Source organism: Eretmochelys imbricata, chromosome 3 (genome assembly GCF_965152235.1).
Source record: "Eretmochelys imbricata isolate rEreImb1 chromosome 3, rEreImb1.hap1, whole genome shotgun sequence".
NCBI lineage: Eukaryota > Metazoa > Chordata > Testudines > Cheloniidae > Eretmochelys > Eretmochelys imbricata.
The window spans coordinates 83,247,493-83,266,752 of record NC_135574.1 but is presented as its reverse complement, the minus strand read 5'-3'; positions in this window follow the sequence as shown (position 1 = coordinate 83,266,752).

Sequence of the window (19,260 nt, the reverse complement as noted above, 5' to 3'; positions counted from 1 at the left end):
AGATCTAGTTGGTGCCTTAGAAAAGAGCTCAGCAGGCTATCACTATATATTGGTGATAGTGGATTATGCAACATGTTACCCAGAAGCCATTCCCTTGTGATCTGTCAACATAAGCATGTTAATGAAACTCTTTGTCAGGGTAGGCCTGCAACAGGAAATCTTGACGAACCAGGGACCCAACCTTACGTCCAACCTGATTGTCTCCTGAAGATAGGCATGTTAAAAACTTTGGTCTACCATCTGCAGACAGATGGCTTAGTGGAACATTTTAACAAGAGCCTCAAGGGGATGTTGAAGAGGTTTGTCACCTCAGACTTCAAACAATGTGATCAACTGTTGCACCTATTACTATTTGCTGTCCAGGAGGTTCCCTAAGCATCAAAGGGTTTCTTCCCCTTCCAGTTGTTATATGACCAACATCCCCGCACCCAGGGCATCTTCAATTTATTATGGGACTCCTGGGAAAGCCAGGGACCATGAGCAGAAAACTTAGCCCAATATGTCCTTCAGTTGCACAAGCACCTTAAAAGGTTGGGGGGCCTTTACCCGTGAGAACCTACAGGAGACCTAGCAACATCAGGCAGTGACGTACAATCATGGGACCCACTTACAAGAATTCAACCTGGGGGGAGGGGGCTGAGTTCTTCTGCTATTGGTGAGCACAGAGACCAAGCTACTGGCCCAAAGGCAGGGGCCTTTTGAGGTGTTGTGACACACAGGCCCCATCGAATATGAGGTATGACAACTAGGAGAAAGAAAAGACACCCAAATCTACTAAAAGCCTGGTGTGACAGGGAAGCCTTCCTTATCACTCACCTCACCACTGACTTGGAACTAGGACCTGAGATTCCAACAACGGAGTCTGGTAATGCTGTCAAGTTGGGGGAGATGCTTGAACAAAAAGCCCAGATGGATCAGCTGGTATAAGCATTCCCTCAGGTATTCCCCTTCCTTCTTGGGTGTACTCACCTGACGTATCATCATATTGCAACAAACCCTGGACAGACAGTGAGGGAACACCTTGGACCCCTACCCAAGAAGATGTGGGACACTATCAAGACCAAACTCAAGCAATGCTAGACTAGGCATAATGGAGGAATCCCACAGTGAATGGTGAAGCCCCACAATTCTTGTCCCAAAGCCCGATGGCACAACAAGGTTTTTCATTGACTTCCACAAGGTCAACATGATCTTGAAGCTTGATGCATACCCCATGCCACAGGTGGACGAGCTACTGGAACAGCTCAGGGCAGCCAGGTACCTGTTCACAAGTGACCTGACAAAACGCTACTATCAGATCCCATTGACTCCAGATTTCAGGGAAAAGACAATGTTCATCACACCCTTTGGACTATACCACTTTCTGACCATGCCATTTGGACTTCGTGGGGAGGCCACAACCTTTCAGAGACAAATGGATTGGGTGCTCCTTCCACGTAGACACTATGCCACAGCTTATCTAGACAAAATAGTAATATATAGCCCAGATTGGGAAAGCCATCTATACCACATCACTACAGTATTAAAGTCAATTGCCAAAGCCAGCCTGCCATCCAACCCGGCTAAGTATAAATTCAGAAACAGCAAGATCATATCTGGGGTATGTGGTGGGAGGCGGGCATATTTACCCACTTGTGGACAAAGTACAATAGCTACCCAATACTCATGGCCAAAAAACAAGTTAGGCAATTTTTTGGTCTGGCCAGATACTACAGACAATTCATGCCTGACTTCACCGCCATTGCAGCCTCACTTTCGGACCTGACAAGAAACGAGAGACTTCAGAAGGTGCAGTGGTCAGATGAGTGTGATAGGCCTTTTAAAATGTTGAAGGAGGTGTTGTGTCATGATCCGGTGCTCTTGAACCCCAACTTCTCAAAAAGGAGTTTATATTCCAGACAGATGCATCAGATGTTGGTCTTAGGGCAGTACTATTCCAGACCTTTGTGGGAGAGGAACGCCCCATATTATAATTAAGCTGAAAGATGTTCCTGCACAAAAGAGACTACTCTGTGATAGAAAACGGGCCTGGCTGTGAAGCGGGCCATTGATACATGGTACTACTATGTACTGGGAACCCCTCTCTGCTAGTCATGGGCCACACGTCCCTCTGATAGCTACACAGAATGAAAGACATCAACACTAAGATTATGTGTTGGTACCAAACCCTTCAGCCATACTGATTCCAGGTGCTTCATTGGGCTGGCAGGGCCCACACTAATGCTGATTTCTTCTTGCAGAGTACGAACACCGTCATGGATAAAGAACACACATCTACCACCAGGAGCAACACCTCTGTGTCACTTTTGAGGTGGAGGGTATAGACCCCACCCGGACGAGGAAGGGGCAGAGAGGACCTGATGGCCAGACTAGCCCCATCCCTCCAGCCCTGTCAATCATGCATGATAGAGAGGAGGCCTTTAACAGGGAGGAAACTGCAGTTAGCAGGGGAGGAAGGAGCAGGATTGCCTTAAGCAGCAGACTTCAGGAGCAGCTCCTGAAGGTGTGGATGGAACTCCTAGGCAGGAAGCCTTCACCCCAACCTTAAGGAGAGTATAGCAGTCTCCCAGCATAAAGACAGACAGTCTGAGCTGGTCTCAGAGACCCAGCCAGAGTGATTTCCCCAACCCATTGCCTGGGGCTGGATCATTGGCAGCACTATAGACTCATCACCCCCCTTCCATCCCCTGCTTTGCTGGGACTGCAGGGGGGGGAGTATCTCTGAATGCATGGGGGTTAATGGCGTTCATTTTGATCCTCCTGCTGAAAAGAGTTAAGGAGGCCCACAAAGGGCAGAACTCCCCCTCCCCCCACAAAGAGTGGGAAATGGGACCCAGGTAGTGACCATCCAGTATGGCTAATTTGGCATGGTCAGATTCCCCCATGCCCCACAAATGAGGAACACCAAGGACTCTATTACAGTTCATTTTAAACAAAGTTCTTTAAAAAATGGAGGAGGAAAACTCCCTCAAATTCTTTGTTGTGAATTTTTCATTGTTCAATGGGACTTATTACGGAGTGCTTGGCCAATATAAAAAAATCTCTTTACATGCCGGTGGTGCTTGATTATTATTATTTACTACTCAAGTGAATCATTTTTACACAAAAGGGTGAAACTTACCAGTTTTAAATGTTTAATTCTAATACGTAGAAATGCAAAACGGATTATACTCCTATGTATATTCCACTTCTCTGGTTCTGACACTTTCCCCAAGTGCCTGGATAATTATTACAGATAAAAATTAATTAAAAAATGGCAAACACAACTAGAACCTGTCCTCCAGGAAATGGAATGAGCCCAGTTCAGTTCATATAGGCTGAACAGATCTTTTAGAACTTGAAGCCAACTCCAGTCTGGGCTATATTTGAAACAGTGATTGAAGTGAAAGTCGATAGCTCAGGGATCGGCAACCTTTGGCACGTGGTCCACCAGGGTAAGCCCCTTGGCGGGCTGGGCCGGTTTGTTTACCTGCAGCGTCTGCAGGTTCAGCCGATCACAGTTCCCACTGGCTGCAGTTCACCACTCCAGGCCAATGCGGGAAGCGGTGCAGGCCCAGGGATGCGCTGGCCGCCACTTTCACCAGTGGGAGCTGCAATTGGCCGAACCTGCAGACGCGGCAGGTAAATAAACTGGTGCGTCCCACCCGGGGACTTAACCTTTGGCATGCGGCCTGCCAGGATGCCGATCCCGGCTTTAGCTTGTTTTACTGATTCCCCTAATCTACCCACTGTTCTACACACTCATTTCTCTTGAGATGATCATTAAAGTAATTTCATAACATTAAAAAAACCCTTTACATTGTAGTAATTTACACCTTGCAAATTACAAAGCAGGTTTGCTGGTAGAAATTTATCATTTACATACTTTCTAAATTAATTACAGGTTTGCAAAGTTCTTACATCTGAAAATATATTCTTTCATATTATTCATACAGATATTGTTGGGGTAATTAGTGACGAAGAATAAGACTTGGAAGGTTGACACTCTAGTCTTTCAAAACTTTTGGCGTGGGTTATGCAAGCCACTAGTTTAAGTCACATGAGCAGTAGGTCTACAAAGACTTCATTTGTTCATGCTGAATATCTTCTTACTGGGGAAAGGAATTAAAAACCTCCAGCTAGCCAGCGTATTAATGTTTATTGTCTCCATTGAGTGGTTTAGTCATCATGAGTAAGGAAAGGCTGGTTTTAAAAGAAAACACACATCACAAACTACACAATGCTCACAAGAATAATAGAGGCATGGAAATGCCTTTATGTTTTCTCTTTTTCTTCCTTCTGTATTAAGGTTGGGTTCAGTTATTTACTTAAAACAGCAATTCACATTCTCTGTTTTGTATGAAGAGACAGTGTATCCTCTCCATCACCCCCCCCCCCCCCAGTATTTACAGCATGTAATCTGTGGATAAAGATTTAATTTTATGGGGATTTTCTAGTGAATCTCTTAGTGTATATGAGTAAAAAAAAATTTTTTTTAAATGGGATATTTAAGAATTTCTAGTATCTCACATTTTTGCCAACTATGGCTGGTTTATTATCCTTACTATTTTCCATATAGTTTAAACTCTTTGCCATCTACCTTCAAATATACATCTTCCAAAATTTAGGTTGTAATAAGCAAAGTTATTTACACATTATGTTTATATTTTAGGCCTTAATTATGACATTGTCACATTTAACCAACCTTAGTCCCATTTAAATAATTTTTTTGTTTATGGAATTTAATTAGATTAATACAATATATTTCTTGTACAGTTGCATTTGAAACTGTAATTTGAATAACAGTGGTTTCGACTATTTTAGCACGTACACATCTTTTGTTGATGAATCTCCTGATGTATATAGTAGAAACTCATCATTGGATAAACAAGGTTTTGGACAAAAATACTTTTTTCCATTACAAATAAAGCATATCAGGGACCTAGCCCAATTTCATATAACTGGGGTTTTCAGATAAGAAGGTCAGATAAATTAGGTTCTGCTATGTAGGTTACTATATAAGTAGAGGAAATAAAAGTTACAATTCCACACTCCAGGTACCAAATCCTGCCTACCTACTGCTTTTGCTAATTTGGCTTTGTGCTATCAATCTCAGTATATATTGCAGGTGTCTGAGACGAAGTGGATTAACTGGATTCAAGAAAAGTATACATCCAGGTATGTCAAGGGAGGTGGTTGGAAATCAGACACTTTAAGAGGTCTTTCCTGAACTGTGAGCTAATCAAATCTGTTAATGATATATGTGTCCTTTAGAGCTACAGCCTTGAAATTTGGTACATTTATTTACCAAGGACTGACTATTACCATGGAAAAAACAAATTTGACAATTTTTCTCATAGGTCACTAAAAGGTCAGTCTAAAAACATCCCCAAACTGTTCATTTCTTCCATGAGATCATTATGTTGGGTAGGAGGCTTCCAATTCAGAAAAACTAGGGTGATCTGAGGTCAGCCGTTCTATGTAACAGATTACAGCCCAGATAATTATTGAAGGTGAGCATGCCACAAATTCCAGTGCTGATAGTCACGCCCACCCTTAGCATGGACGGTTGTCAAGCAGGATACACACACACACACACACTTTTATAAATGCACAGGAACGCAAGTTTGATTTGATCAGTCAATGGAAGCTCTGGATTACATGCAAACATTTTTATTATTTACCACTACTTAGCAACATGATTTGCTCGTAGTGCAGAAGGAAGAGATAAATGTAAGGGTTTGTTGCATTTATTGTTTCACACCTTCTGCTACACTGATGTACACTGAAAAGTTCTCTCTAGTTACTTTGCTCAACAGGCAGCCACAACATTCAAAAGTGTCCACACCCTTGTGTATCCCACTCTCATCTCTGTCTCTGTCATGCACATAGCTTGACCGTAGCAGGAGAGAGGAAAGAAAAGGAGACAAAAGGGAACAAACAGAATTAGCTCACTCTAACGATAGGAGAGCTGCTCTCTTAAGAGCAAGTATTTGGGGAGAAGGGTGACAGACTCTTGAATGGCTGGAGAAACTTCACAAGCAAGAAGAGATGCCTTCCAAAGGAGGAGCAGTCAGATTTGGAAGAAAATATGTTTATTCAAAACAGGTGCGTCTCTGAGGTCTGGGTCAAGCACACAAAGTGAGAAACAATTTCATTTTCTGTACCTCTGCCTGTGCGAGCTTGAATTGTGTAGAGATCAGTTTAATAATTCCAAAAAACAGATTTCGGGAAAGTGGAGCCAACACCTCACCCCCTTAAGCCTTTTAAAAATATGTACAGCCAAGGGCTGCGCCAAAGAAGCAAAGACAACCATCCTGTAATATTTTACAAAGGTCTGAGCTCTCTTCCATTTTTTCTGGGGATGTTAGTTTTCTTAGTCCAGAATGTGACTAAACCCTACTAAGAGGAAACTGAATAGGGACCAACACAGGGACCATCTCCCATGGAATGTGTGATGGAGGGGCAAATTTAGTCCAATCACAAGGGGTAATTTTTAGAGACCCCCCAGCCCTTCAAAAAGAACAAATAGTCCATTGAAGGCTGTAACCTTGCTACTTTGTGCAAAACTATATTTAAGGCCTAATCTATACTAGAAAAGATTTGTCAGTAGATGCATCTGTGACAGATATGAAATTTCCTGCAATATCCTTGAAAAACCTTATTGAAATAAGTTTGATTAGCTCTGGATTCCATTGTACTAAAAATGCAAAGTTTATGTATTATTGTGGGATTGTATGTACTGTAACTCCTTGAAGGGGGTGACATGAATAATGTAAAGCCTGGGAACAGTTATGCGCTTCAAAGGACTATTTGAAACAATGTGCCAGACAAGAATGAACTTGTGGGACAAAGTTAAGCAGGTTTCCCAGGAAATCTCTAGGGAGAGGTGTATGCAAATGTTCCCCCTCTGGTTATGCAAGAACTCAGCCTTTTGAAGTTTTGGCCTGAGGAAGGGACCTTTATCTGCTGATCATCTGTTACATGAGGACAAGATCAAAGGCCCAAACTGTATAAAGGAAAGAACGAACAATTCATGGCGGGGGAGGGGGGGAAGGGGGGGAGAAGGGAGGGACCTGTTCTGATCTAACAGCTATTATGAACTTGTAATCACGCACACACAAAAAACTCTTGGTGAGAGACACACACAGGTCTCCAGCCAAGAAAGGTGATGGCTGAGGAGCTGGGAGTCCATGCTGGTCCACAGAGGGGGAGTACAAGTGCAATTGCCCTGAACTGTGTCCTGACATCTATGGTGGCAGCATGTGTGGACTGCATAAGTGCCAACAGTGGTGAAAGCAAGTACACTAGAAGGGAAAAAGTACAAAGAACAGTCTCAATAGTCTATTCAAGAACGGAATAGGAAAAAGAGAGACATGGGAAAATGGATTATGTATAGCTGAAGAAAGGTAAGCTGGTTGAGGTATGCAAAGAAAGGCAGCTCAACCCTGAGAACCAGACAAAAGACACAGCTAGTTGACTTGCGATATTCTGATGACCAGAAGAGGAATGATAGTTCAGGTTCACAGGGAACATCCAACCCTTCCTGGAGGGAGGCTGGAAAGAAGCTGACAGAGGCAAACCATGTTCTGTCCAGCCCAAATGCATCACTGCTGCTGGAATTAGGGATAGGTCCACAGGTGGACCAAGAGAGGATACAGCTAGAGAGGGACTGACTTCATCTGGAAATCCAACAGACCGGGAGCAAGACAGAACAGATCAGGAGCACCAGCACAGGTAAGAAGAGAAGAATTAGGACTGTCAATATTAGCTTGAGATGGAGAAACTACACCAGCAGGACCTTAGTCCGGTAGGTGAAGCCAGATCTTAGGTACCTATCCTGGTGGGTGGCATAAACTCCAAACTATCTCCTTACTTTAGCGAGGCGGATGACATGGATGTGTTTCTAAATGTTTTTGAAATGGGGTGTGAATTGAATAAGGTGGGGAATGCAGACGTAGTATGGTATCTGGCTCCATTACTGTCAGGGACACATACCTTGGACATTTTCACCCTTATGGACAGGGAGAGTTATAAAGTTTATGAGTTATGTAGACCAGCTTTGATGCCAAAGTTTAAACTGACCCATGAAACAGACAGGTTTTGGAGAGTTCAGAAAAAAGGGGACATGATCTGTGCTGAGGTTTCAACTCTAATTAGGGGTTATATAAGGAAATGAGGAACTGGTTGGGAGGTTACCATGGTCAATGAGGTCTACAAATTAATAGAACAATTCTGTAAACTCTGCCACTTCAACCATAAATAATGATTAATAGGCAAAAATCCTAGAGATGTAGCTATAGCTGGATAATGGAAAGACCAATAGGCAGATGGGTTTTCTATCAAACCCAGAACAACTAACAGGGAAGGAACGGGATCAGAAGACAAGGATCAGGCCTAAGCTGAGACCCATGCCAGTGGGTAGGGAAACCACCACTGAGAAGTCCTCGGACAAGTGAGGAAAAGTGGTGTTCCATATGTGGCCGGTATGGCTCAGGAGTGCCCAGTATGGCCCCTGATGTCCAGTGCAGTGCTGGAAAGGCCAGCTGCACCTCAGCTTCACAAAGTGAACTGTGTGCCTGAATCTCGGTAGGGAGGGAGTCACATAGCCAGTTAGTTGATGGCATATAAATTCATGCTGAGCATTCACACCCCTAACCACTGCCCAAATGTCATGCTGCACCCTCCCGGGTGCAGATCCAGCCGATTGTTAGTAGGAGCGGAAGGTGGTAGTTAATGGGGAGACACTCCCTGGATGGAGAAGAACTGGCATTGCCAAGACTATAGTTAAGCCTCGTGCTGTGAAACCTCATCAGATGCTCCTAGAGTGTGAAATGTGGGTTAAAGTTCCTGGTGCAAAAGCCTTCAGTCTCCCCACAGTCCAGATTTCTATTCAGACCCAGGAAATGTTGGGGCGCTGACTGTCAGTGTTTTGTCAGATACTCTGGATTCTTTGTTTTTGGGGGATGGTATTATGGCGTTGAGAGCATTAGGGGTGAATCAGATCCCCTCAGTTAGCTTCCAACTGGCCAGAGACTGCAAAAGCCAAAATGCAATTGGGGTAGCTGATAGGCAGGAGGGGGTGGCTCCCCCTGCCACTATCTAAAAGGAAACTGACATGAAACTTACGGATACGTCACTTCCCTTGACCTTCTGCAACCTTGGGCAAGTTACTTCATATCTCTCTGCCTCATTTCTGTTTTAAAGAAAAGAGGAGGATAAATATTTCCTTTCTCTATCTTGTCTCTTGACACTATAAGCTCCTCAGGGTAGGGACTGTCTTTTTATAATGTGTGTGTACAGGGTCTATGGCGTCATCCGAGCATACCCCGAGCCCACTCTAACAACTAAAACTACTAACTACTAACTGCTAACGCTAACTAGAGGTACTACTAAGAACACTGGAAAAGGCTGCAGCAGAACTGGAGCAGAAGTTCTGACTACCTTCACTGGTGGCAAGAAGGAACTGAGGGTGGGGGGGAGCGTGCAGCTCCCCTTATAGTGTGATATAGAGGCGCCACTCCAGGGATTGCAGCGGTGCTCCCCCCGTACGGGTACTGCTAAGGGTAAAACTTCCAGCACCGGTGCACATGGTGAGTACGCACACCTACTGTGGAATACAGCTCAGGAATCACTTGAAGAAGCTGATAGCTACTGAACAAAGTTATTCTGTCAAAGAAAAAGAATGTCATACCATATTCTGGGCAATGAAGCAGTTCAGGCCCTATCTCCTTCACAAGAAATTCAGGGCCTTTGCTGACCATTCTCCATCAGTCTGGTTACACAGAACCAAGGGAACCACCTCTAAACTGCTGTAGGACAGCATGACATGCCAAGAATCTGACATGGAAATTGTGCATACTAAGGGAAAAGAAAATATAGTGCCAGATGCCCTGTCCAGGAAAGATGGTTCTGACCCACTGCCTATGGTTCTGCCAGTAGCTGACCCTCTGAAGCATTGTAAGAGGGGAAGTGTGAGCCAGAAAGGCAGTCATTGCCAATTGGCAGAGTGCACACCATAACCCACATCAGGCCTGACACACTCACTTCCATAATCTGTATCAAAAAGCTGCCACGTAAGGTATCATATGCAAACTGGTCATTAATATTATTGTGTGATGTATGTGCAGTCCGTGTATAAAGAATTATAACGGTGTACTGGAAATATGTTCTTACAAGGTGTTTTTCAAGCAGTGCATAAGCCCTGACTGTTCTAGACAAAGGGATGTTCTTTCACCTGTTTTCCTGTGTCTCCAACATAAATTGAGTTAGGTAATACCTCAGAGGACAATGAAAAGTACATCTACATATGAGGTAAACAAATCCATCAAGCCACATGAGTGAGGGGAAAGACCGCTTAACTAACACAATGAGGGCTGGAGCCTGCATATCCAGGAAACCTTCCTGGCTCTTGAAATAGAGACAATAGACTTTGAGAAATATAAGCAGAAGCAGAAAGCCATTTTGGTTTTCATCACTGGACGGACACATGGGGCCAGAGTTCTTGAAATCTGAGAAAGATGGATCCTTCAACCAAGGAAGCTGATGTCTCTGAAAACTGACCTTAGGTGAGAAACGGGCTTAGACAAAGATTGTAACTTGCTGAAGTTAAGGGCTATTCACTAGAAAGGGTGCTTTGTTTTACTTTGGGCATAAGCTTTCGTGCGTAAAAAACCCACTTCTTCACATGCATGAAAAAGTGGGGTTTTTACCCATGAAAGCTTATGCCCAAATAAATCTGTTAGTCTTTAAGGTGCCACTGGACTCCTCGTTGTTTTTGTGGATACAGACGAACATGGCTACCCCTCTGATACTTGTTGTACTTGTAACATAGCTGGGTCTTCTATTCTTACCTATTATCATTTAAATATCTGTTCTTTAACAAAAACAACAGAATGTTTATTAGGACAGTGCCATCTCAGTGCTCTGTCTTAAATGGAAGGGTGAACTCCTCAGCTAAACTAACAGGTGTGTGTGGGCTCTGGCTCTTTGGAGGCAGTGAATTGATTAACTTCTGCGAGTATCCAGTAAGAGGCACTGGACACTGCAGATGAGATGGTTTTGGGAAGACAGGGGACTGGAGGCGCTGTTGGTGTCACCCTGCAAGGAGTAACCAAGTTGGTGGAAGCCAGGGTGAGACTATTGTGCTGGGAGCAGGCTGTTAGTATCTATGAGGGCCCTGAGCAAAAGCTGCATAGCACAGAAGTGTTTCAGTGCACCTGGTGACAGAAGCTCTTAGTGATCAGTCAGCAGGAACATCTGTGGGTGGCTTCTTTGAAGCTGCTAGTTCATCTGTCTGCCTCCGGCCCCTCCATCTCTAACAGAGACCCTGGAACAGCTGGATACAGAAGCAGACAACATGGGTAGGCAAGCACACAGCCAGCTGGTGGCAACTTCTTCTGGCAAACATCAGTCAGTAGGGCACAGATGTCAGAGAGAGGGAGGGTGTGTGTGAAGAGAGATGCAGGACTATCAGCGTAAATGAGGGGTGGAGTGCCATGCAACTAATTGAGCATTTTGGGTGGGTGAGGCAAAGTGGAAGGGGATAAGGTACTTAAAGTTGTGAGAGAGGCCCACCAAACTTGGGCCTGGACCCAATACAAATATGGTTGCACCACCACAGAGCAAGGGATATTCTTTCCCCCAGTGTGCAGAGTCAAATTGTGGGGAGAAAGGAATCTGTTTAATCTAGATTTTACACCACCACAAATAAGAGATCCTCTCCTTGAAAAGGGAGACTTCAGTCATAATGGTGATGAAGCCAATCATGAAATAAGGTATGCTACCAAATCTGTTTACCTTAATCCCTTTAAGAATGCCCCGACTTTTTGTGACTTGTTTCAAATGGATGACAGCCAAATGATAAATGTGGATCATTGTCTTCAGTGGTCTGGCCTAACTAGCCACTGAACATATGTGGTCAATAGTTCCAAAACAGCTCACAGTCAGAGCCACAGACACGGAGGTTTTTGGGGGACTGGGGCAAAATCTGAAACTAAAGCCTCCCACCCTTCCAAAAAGTTACTGTTGAGGGGAGGCAGGGCAGGCAGGGGGAGGTTTGAAAAGTGAGCCTGCACTGCACTTACCCTGCAGTGGCAGCTTAGCTCTGGGGCAAAGAAGGGTCAGTGGGATAAACTGCCCCCTCCCCCAGACATCCCTGTTCCCAGTTTCTTCACAGGCATCAGCAAGAGCTTGAAATGATTTTTGTCTTTTGGGACTTAGTAAAGTTTGAAAATATTTTCAGAATAAAGCCACGTGTTCAGATAAGTATAATTGTACTTGAGATTGAGAGTAGTGAGCTCACGGTCATGGTTGATGCAATGCACAGCATAGTGAGTAGATCTTGTTTAATGTAGCGTGTACCCCATCTGAACAACCTATACTCACTGCTGCCCCACCTAAATTCAGGCCAAGCTGTTCTGATTTGAGCCCATCTGTCTTGATCCCCACGTCTCCTAAAGTTGCCATAAATTGTGAATTCCAAGTCTACTATGAGAGCAAAGAAGTGAGGACAAGGTTTCCCATTCTGCACAGGTCTAATGTACATGAATTTGCTCAGCTCCAGACCTATTAATGGAGTCATCAGGAAGCACAGTAATAGACATGGATGCCAAAAGCTAGGTCTGAGACACTTTCTTTGTCTTTGCAATTTGCTCTGTTCAATCTTTTACTCCGTGGGTGTTCCTACAAGTTCGAGTCAAGATTCAGGCTATTTTTTTTGCCCGCACTTTGCAGAGTGTTTCAAAAATCTCTAAAACTGAAATTGTGTTTAGCAGCCATGTTAGCTGCATTAATCAAGCTGGCAAACTTGGGGATCTCACCATGTTGCATTTTCCACAGCAGTCCAGCAATAGGAGCTTTTTGTGGAGAAAGTGACATTTTCTGTTTCCATGTGTTTCACATGAACAGTAGAGTGATTGTGTGTATGCACGGATTCCGCTCTAAAAGTCACGTGCTCTCATGTAAAAGGGCCCCCCTTTTATGAAAGTTTATGCTTTTGGAAACTTATACAAAACCTATGAATACCTTGCTTCCCATGGATGTGGGTGAGTGGGGGTTTTTTTGGTCTAAGTTTCTTTTATTCCTTATCATACTCTTCTATGCCATGTGCTTTCCGCTTGCTTCGCCCAGGGCTGAGAGTATTACCTTCTGCTGATGGTTTTCTTACCTCAAATCCCAATGTGGTGGCATCATGTGTTTCAGACGTTTTTCAAATACTGTGTTACACTAAGCAAGTCTGTGAGTATATAGTTCTCATACAAATGTGCTTAAAATAGCAAGTGTGTAAGACAAAGATTGATTTGCAAATAAACCTGTCTCAACCTGGCAGGAGCAGCTTACACGTGCAATAGCAACGAAGTAGTAGAGAGAGGCCACCACCTTCCTGAAATCAAATGAAATTGTGTTTTTGCAACAGCAGCAGGAAATCTAATTGTTGGTTATTTAACCACAAAACCTACTCTGGCTTGGCAGACTAATGGAACTGGTGCTTTCCTTCCTCACAAAAAATACTGGCTTTGAAGTTTGAACTATCTGACTGCAGCCTGCAGGCCTTATTCTCTCTCTTTAAGGCTATGTCTACACTGGCAATTGAACAACAAAACTTTTGTCTTTCAGAGCTGTTAAACACCCCTCCCCCCCGAAAGACAAAAGTTTTGGTGACAACAAGCGCCAGCGTGAACAGCGTGTTGTCTGCAGGAGCGCTCTTGCAAACGCCGCTCGTTGGGGGGGTGGAAGATTTTTGTCGGCAGGAGAGCTGACAAACAGCGGCTACACTGTCTGACTTTCAGAGGCACGGCTGTAGCAACACCGCCGTGTTGGTGAAAGCTGTGTAGTGTGGACGTAGCTTTTAAGTCAAACCAAACCTCATCCTGCAGCAGTTGCTAAATTTGCAAGGCTCTAGGAGTGTTTATACAGCCCATTCTGGCTTGGCTGGAACACTAAACATGCAAAGCCCAAACCTATTTCCTCCCTCCACAATCACCCCAGGGCTCTAACAGACAACTCATTCACAGCGGGGCTCGCTGAGGCACCCTCAGAAGTTTACTTTCCCCTGATCTCACCGCCTTCTCCGAAGACATTACTTGTCTGGCTGATGATATCTAGGCCCACCCTTCTCCCTTCTGACTGGCACTACACTTTGTTTGCTGTGCTCAGCCTCTTTTCCTTCCCCTGTTCCTGAAGCTGCAGTGTCACTGACCCTGTGACTGGCAGGTGAACGGTGCTACTTCTAGTGTCATGCAGCCTACCCCCAGGCTCTGCTTTTGTCCTGGTCTGACAGACAGCAGACCTGAAACTTGCCCACTTAACACTGCTCCTGAACCTGGTCAATAGGCTTACCCCAGCATGGCTGGGGTGTGCATGGGGATGCTCTTAGATATGCACAGAACAAACCGAAGTGACCACATGATTTTACCCTTGAGCTCCTCTCTCCCCTTCAGTGGGTTTGGTCTCACTCGTGTCCTGTCTGAATGGAGGCTGTGAGCAATTTGGGGCTTGGACAATATCTTTTTATTTATTCGTTTAAAGCACTGCAGACGCTTTGGGGCACTGTAAGTAAATGGTGATGACAGCAATCTCCTGGCATATTCAGTCCCACTGCTGGAAGCCATTTTTCTAAACAAAGTCTTCTCCTGCTTGCTCTGTAAACTAAAGCTGAGTCATGGAGTTTAAGGCCTGAAGCGACCACTAAATCATCTCATCTGACCTCCTGTAGAAGGCCACCAACACCACCAGCACATGCACCCTAACCCAGGAACTGAAATGACACCAAGGCATTACAGCCCACAGGAGACTAGACTACTAGCCGAGAATAGCAAGAACCAAAGTGCACCAGAGCTCAAGACCCCCTGCCATGGCAGGGAATTGCTTAAGTGAGATATACCCTGACAATCCGGACAAGTGACCTGCACACACATGCTGCAGACAGAGGAAGGCGTTTCTTTCCTAACCCTCTCTCCCACCAGTTCTCATTTTGTTCTCTGTATTTATCATTTTGGTTTCTATCATCAAGTTTTGTTTGTTAGTTAAAAATTGGGTTACACACACGTATCCCACGTTCTTCTTTTACCATCCCAGTGTGTAATGGCCTCGTAGTTCTTAGCCACTGTTGTGCCCGGTTCCTCCAATTATAACCTAAGGGAAGAATCACTGTGTGAGAACTGGCAAGCTAGTCTGGGCATGAGACCTTTTCCACAGGTGGGTGAGACCCTGAGGCTGGAGGCTCTACCATGGATCTCTAACATCTTGAAAAACATAAAGCCTGGCTACATCAGCATTGCAGACTCCACAAAAACTTTGGTCCACTCCCAACCTCCAGGATGGAAATAGCCCTCCATATCTCCTCACCAATTCTGAGCAGGATGCCTGCTTCCCCCCCACACACCTTCTCTTTACTTTTGTGCTGGCTTCTTCCCTTCAGAATCCTTGGCTCTAGAAATTTCCTTTGGGTGATGAGGTAGAGCTGGTAAGAAAGTATGCGTTGCCCCAGACAAAGGACTTCTGTGGAAGAGCATGTGTCTGCTAGAATGAATCACCCTTCTGTATTTGTGCCCCTCCCCCTTTTCTTGTGTCATGATGGCATGACCTGAGTGAGGAAAGGCATCCATTCCCTGTATCTCCTACTTCTAAGCTTCTTCCTGAGCAGCCCTCGCTTCCTCCAGCTGTTACCAACAGGCAATCAGCACCTGGAAGGCAGCCTGTTGGGAGCAGAGCAGCAATCAGCTATGACACAGCTAGTAACAGGAGTACAGAGAGGTCAGAGCTGCAATCAAATGGCTGTATGCTCAATGCTTGCTGCCTCTCTGGTGGTGACTTGGATCTGGCCTTTGAACACCTCTGAATTCCCTCCTAGCGGGAGGCCTAGAACCATATACCCACTCTTAATCCCCTTTAGAGGCAGCATTAACTTTGGGCATGGGCAGCTTTAAAAAAGCAGACTTTAACACACTCAGATAACTGGTAGGTAAAGTCCCATAGGAAGAAAATCTAAGGGATAAAGGAGTTCAGGTAAGCTGGCAGTTCACAAAAAGACAATATTAAAGGTACAATGGCAAACTATCCCAGGCAAAGGAAAGATAGAGCCATATTTGTCTCTTATTATCCTTCCTATCAGGAGCTCTTTAATGATCTAAAAATCAAAAGGGAATGCTACAAAAAGTGGAAATGTAGACAAATTGCTAGGAGGGAGTACAAAAAGATAGAACAGGCATAGAGGCAAAATCAGAAAGGCTAAAGTACAAAATGAGTTAGACCTAGCAAGGGACATAAAAGGGAGTAAAAAGAGGTTCTGTAAATACATTAGGAGCAAGAGAAAGATGAAGAAAATGTAGGTCCTCTACTTAGTGGGGAAGGAGAGCTAATAAAAGATGACATCAAGAAGGCTGAGGTGTTTAAGGCATATTTTGCTTCAGTCTTCTCTACAAAGGTAAATTGTAACACAATTAATGTTAACAACAAGGTGGAAGGAACACAGGCCAAAATAGGGAAAGAACAGGTTAAAGACTATTTAGATAAGTTAGATATATTCAAGTCTGCAGGGCCTGATTAAATTCATCCTAGGGTACTTAAAAGCTAGCTGAAGCAATGTCAGAACCATTAGCAATTATCTTTGAGAACCCATGGAGGACCGGAGAACGGTAATCATAGTACATATTTTTAAAAAGAGGGAAAAGGAAGGCCCCAGGGAATTATAGATCAGTCAGCCTAACTTCGATACCTGGAAAGATACTGAAACAAATGATTAAACAATCAATTTGTAAGTACCTAGAGAACAATAGGGTTATAAGGAACACCCAGCATGGATTTGTCAAGAGCAAATCATGCCAAACCAACTTAATTTCCTTCTTTGACTGGGTTCCTGGCCTACTGGATGGGGGGAAGCTGTAGACATGATATATCTTGAGTTTAGTAGGGTCTTTGACAAGTCCCATATGACCTTCTTGTAAGCAAACTAGAGAAATGTTGTCTAGATGGAATTACTATAAGGTGGGTGCACAACTGATTGAACAGTTCTCAAACAGTAATTATCAATGGCTCAAAGTCAAACTGGGAGGAAGTATCTAGTGGGGTCCCATAGGGGTCTGCTTTGGGTCCGGACCGGTACTATTCAATATTTTCGTTAATGACTTGGATAATGGAGTGGAGAGTGTGCTTATAAAATTTGTGGATAATACCAAGCTGAGAGGGGTTGCAAGCACTTTGGAGGGCTGGATTCGAATTCAAAATAACTCTGACAAATTGAATAATTGGTCTGAATTCATCAAACTGAAATTCTCTAAAGACAATTACAAAGTACTTCACTTAGGAAGAAAAAATCAAACGCACTGTTACAAAATGGGGAATAACTGGCTAGGTAGTAATATTGATGAAAAGGATCGGGGAGGGGGGTTATAGTGGATCACAAATTAAATCTGAGCCAACAATGTGATGAAGTTGCAAAAAAAAAAAAAGCAAATATTCTGGGATGTAACAACATGAGTGTTGTATTTATAATACAGGAAGCAGTTGTTCCTCTATTTGGCACTGGTGAGGCCTCAGCTGGAGTACTGCATCCAATTCTGGGCACCACACTTGGGAAAGATGTGGACAAACTGGAGAGAGTCCATAGGAGAGCAACAAAACTTATGAAAGGTTTAGAAAACCTGACCTATCAGGAAAGGTTAAAAACAGGGCAGGTTTAGTCTTGAGAAAAGAAGCCTGCTGGGAGAACCTGATAACAGTCTTCAAATATGTTAACGGCTGTTTTAAAGAGGATGGTCAATTGTTCTCCATGTCCACTGAAGGTAGGATAAGAAGTAATGGGCTTAATCTGCCTGAAGAGATATTTAGTTTAGATATTAGGGAAAACTTTCTAACTATAAGGGTAATTAAGCACTGGAATAGGTTATCAAGGGAGGTTGCGAAATCCCCATCAGTGACAGTTTTTAAGAACAGGTTGGACAAACACCTGACAGGGATGGTCTCCTTGGGCCAGACTCACTGCAGGGGGCTGGACTTGATGACTTTTCGAGGTCCCTTCCAGCCCTACATTTCTATGATCCTATGACTTTATCAGCAGAGGTAGCACATTCACAACTGGGCTATACATATCCTGAAAACTCCATAACTCTGCAACATATTTTATGAATACATGTCTAATTAGAGCCCTGCCACCCGACCCAAAACTGACAGGAGCTGACTACAAGTGTCAAGGTTGGGTGGTAAAACAACTGGACCCTCTTGGACTCGGGTCAGTTTTCCTCCTCCTGCACATGGGGTCGGCATGATGGCAGCTGTGTGCCCGGCTCCTGCTGGCTGCTGCCACCTCACCGTGCTGTGTGCACTGTGGAGCAAGTGTGCCGAGGAGTCACAGTGTCTCTCATTCCACAATGCGCACACAACACAGCAGTGGGTGGTGGCTGGCAGGAACAGGGCATGCAGCTGCTGCTGCACCAACTCCACGGGCAGGAGAGGCTGCGTTGCCTCAGGGTTGTAGGGGAGGGGGAGGGTCAGGCTCAGGTTGGGTGGGCTTGGGTGCAGGTCAGGCCTAAATATTAGGCCCATGCAGATCTCTACTTCCAATATTCACACCTCTTATTTATACCTGATATTTCTCACCATGGAGTATTTCCTCCATGCCTACAGGGGGCTCAAGGCACAGTGGAACCAATCTAATTTTGCTCTGCAGGACATGAGGGAGGTGTAGGCTTTGGGATATCTGTTTCTGAAAGGCAATCGCGGTGCGGGGATGGGAAGCAGGGCATGCCAGGGAGGAGAGGGGATAGGGTCAGTGGATTTGTCATTTAGCTGATATACCGGATACTGATCCTTGGAGAGAGAGAGAGGGCATATGAGCAGCATGAACTGCAGCCTCAGGCCTGCAGTGGTGGCCACAGGATAGCTTTGCTGCCATTTCTCCCTAATCTCTGTGCAATACTCCTACACCAAGTTTGGCTATTTTTTTTGGTGCAGAAATCAGGGTTTAGTTTTATATATATTAGAACCCAGGGACCCCAGAGCCTGGAATAAGAGACTTTATAAATGTGTCTGGGTTTAGCTGCATTTTTCATGGGAATGAATCGTCCCGAGTCAAGGGATTGCTACTGAGAATGCCCTGCCCTATTGTTCTTAATGTCTCAACCTTCAGCTAAACGGGGGGAGGGATCGCTCAGTGGTTTGAGCATTGGCCTACTAAACCCAGGGTTGGGAGTTCAATCCTTGAGGAGGCCATTTAGGGATCAGGGGCAAAAATTGGGGATTGGCCCTGCTTTGAGCAGGGGGTTGGACTAGATGACCTCCTGA